The following is a 3,711-nucleotide window of genomic DNA, read 5'->3' as shown; positions in this document are numbered from 1 at the left end:
ACTGGGGAGAGAATCTGTATTCTGATATGTTGTGAATGTATCAAAATTATAATAAGATCTACAGTGATTATGTATAATTACCAATTAAAATGAAATAAAATTGCAGAATGCAATATTCTAGTGTAAATGATATATTATTTGAGCAATGAGGATTGTGTTCATATTTTTATAACATTCATGTTCTAATTGAAAGAAATGGTTCAATTATCTTTTTCAGTACTGGAGACATTAAATTAACCACAACCTATTTGTACACAATGGAATTCTATGCTGTTGTCAGAAAAAACAACATCGACCCATTTGTTAGGAAATGGAAAGACTTAGAAAAAATCATATTAAGTGAAGTAAGCCAGACTCAAAGGAACTTAGGTTCAATGGTTTCCCTCATTTGTCATAACCAGTAGAAACCTTGGGCTCTACAATAGAGCAAAACCTTGATACATAAGGCCATATAGTATGAAGCTAATTGAAAGGACCTCCAGGATATTGACACAAAAGCCATATAACGAATGATTGTTGTCCTTAATGTACTATGTTATCTCTCATCTCCTTTGCTGTGCCTTTGGTATCTCATATTGTTACAGTACCTCACTCTGTTATCTGATATATTGAATTTATTTGTATTTGATTATTTGGAATTTGATAGGGAAGGGGGGAAAACCAAGACGGGGGGGGAGGTTAAAAGATACCAAGACATGTGAAAGGGTATCAATGTGTGTGAAATAATGCACCTTCTATATGGCAAATATCATGTAACCCTTTTATTTATTAAAAAAATGAAAAAAATAAAATAAATTAACCACAACCCTAACAAAGTCCTTTTACTTTTTTGCATAAATTTTTTTCTAATAAAAAAATCTATCATGAATTTAGCAAGTGAATTTGTATTTTGTCATAGTTGACTTTTTTTTCTTAAAATAGATGTTATTTGAGTGCCATTTGCTCTCCACTATGGAATCTAAATTAGGAAAGAACTAATTATCTTGATGTCTATATTTCATAGTACAACCATTAGCATTTTACAGCCACTTTTTAGCTGCTATAAACAAACATTTGAAGAGGAAGGAATACAGCTAAATTTAGATAAAGTGCTATTGAAGTATGGCCTTAAGCTAATATGGGATTAATGGCTTTCTCTCTCTCTTTTTGATTGAAAGCAAAGTAAAAAATAGAAACAGCAACAGTTTAATCCTGTGAGTGGGGTCCAAACAGGATTCGTATATACCATTATGGTTAAAGGAGCTCTTCCAAACTGTCCTGTATCCATCACTGGACAAGCTGTCACAGGAATCTCTGCTTTTAAAAATAAACCACTTCGAGAGAATAGGGTTCATGTGGGCATCAGACAACAAACACTTAGGGACTTATTGACAGAAATAAATATTAATCAGTATAAAATGCAGGTTTCCATTTGTTACTAAAAGATTCACCAAAGCCATAAAATGTTTTATAATTTTTTCTCTAAAAATAACTTGTAAGTGATTAAGAACAGATGGAAATGCAAAGTGCTGGGGGAAAATCTCTCTTCTGAAAAAAAATAGAGATGGTAATAAATCTAATTCATTGTTGTACTCAGGTTTTAAGGATTACAAATTAAGATTTTACTTAGGAAGACGGTATTTCTGAAGGTGACACTTATGTACAGTGAAAAACTTGTAGAGTGCCAAAATATTAAGGTGGACACCCTTCTAATAACAAGTCATTATTTTATATAAGAGAAATGATTAAACACCCAGGGGACTAAAATAGACTTTAAAATATTCCCAGAGTATAAATTATTACAAACACAATTTAAAGAATGAAAATAGTCTAAATGCTCAGTCATAGAAGAAACATTAAATAAAGAATGATGAAAATCTGGAGCCTTAAAAATAATAATGAATATAGAATCATTGACAGAAACATGTTCACAATTCATTATTAACTAAACAAATAAATTTCTGGGTTGTGGTTTCTGCTTTGGCATATACACAGCTTGAAATCAACAGCACATCAAAACAATCAAAAAGCTAAATAACCAACAAGTCTTTTTAGATCATCAGTGAAGTAAGGTCATAGGGAAAACTGTCCATAAAATTGGAGAGCAGACCCGCAGCCACAGAGCATCATAAGCTGCCAGAGCAGAGACCATGAGCACACATCTCCATGGGAACCAGAGCAGAAACCTCCATGGAAACTGGTACTTGGGTATGCAAGCCAGGGCTGTAACTGAATTGCTGGAGGCTCACTCTGAACAAGTCTGCCTGAAATACTTCAGGGATGCTCAGTGGTAGGAAAGGCCTAATACTATAATGAACACTATTTCTAAAAGCCTTAGTCAGTTCCTTCAGTGAATATCTGAAAAACAAAATCCCCTAGGACTACCAATAAGGAAAGAGAAAGTGTATCCATTTTGAAAAACACAGAAGTTCTCTGTTTCTCATAAAATGGCTTGCACCGAAGAGATATTATTTTATCAGAGCTTGACATACCGGTTTTTGTTTGGTTTCTAAGCCCAACTTAACTAGGGAAGGAAAAAAACCCACTCTAACAATGCTATTATTGTTTTGTTTTCGATAAGAGGAAACATTTCTGAGAAGTACAGGTGAAATTCACAGTTCAAGGTCACCAACCCATGAAAAGAAAGAGCCCTAATTTCTGGATCTGTGCATAGAATGTTTCCTCTCTTTCCACAAAATGAAATCACAGCATTCCAAAAACGAAGATGAAGTAAAAGCAGCAGAGGGAGGCAGTTAATGGTAATAAAGAGAAGAAAGATTCTGATTAAAGCAACTTCATCTGAAGGAACATCCACACTCTATTTTATGGGGATATCATTCTGATTCTAAAGTCATCATATGAAAAAGAACGTAAATCAAGATAACTGATGAATATTGATGCCACGTTACTCAACAAAATGCTATAAAACTGAGTTCCAAAGCAAATTATGGGGATAATACACTATGACTAAGTGTATGACAAAGGGATTTATCCATGAAATACAGGACAATTTTACAGATAAAAATTAGCTATTACAATCACTGTATTAAGAGAATGAAGGAAAAGATCCACACAACAATCATAATAGAAGCAATAAAAGTATTTGGCAAGATTCAGTAAATTTTTATGAAAACTCTTCAGCAAACTAGAATTAGAAGGCAATTATCCGAATCTAAGAAATGTTGTAGAGGAAAAGACCGCATTATCATACTCAAAAGTAAAAACTGAAATATTTTCCATCAATATCAGGAACAAGACAAGGAAACTCACTCTAACTACCTTTCTGAAGCATGGCAAGTTCCAGATAGAACATGAAAAAGAAGTTAAAGTTTTCCAAAGAAGAAAGAAGAAAAATTGCTCCTGGTACAGATGGCATAATTCTATCTAAAGCAAAATATAAAGACACCTCACACAAAAAAACCAAAATAATTCCATTGTATATGTATATACCACATTTTCTTTATCTGTTCATCTGCAGTAGGGCATCTGGGCTGTTTCCATCGCCTGGCTATTGTGAATACTTAGGAAAGTGGATGAATCTAGAGCGAATCATGTTGAGTGAGACAAGTCAAGACCGAAGGAACAAAAGGCGCATGGTATCCTTAATATGTGGCGATTAGATCCAAAGAGTACAAGAGCAAGGACTCAATATTTGTGTACCCAAAGCTATGAACATGGTATTGGAAATATAAACACAACAACATAGACATAAAAATATATGATTTTATAGAC

The sequence above is a fragment of the Megascapheus bottae genome, chromosome 5, assembly GCF_031878675.1.
Source record: "Megascapheus bottae isolate mThoBot1 chromosome 5, mThoBot2.hap1, whole genome shotgun sequence".
NCBI classification, from domain to species: Eukaryota; Metazoa; Chordata; class Mammalia; order Rodentia; family Geomyidae; genus Megascapheus; species Megascapheus bottae.
Note: the sequence above shows the minus strand (reverse complement) of the source record.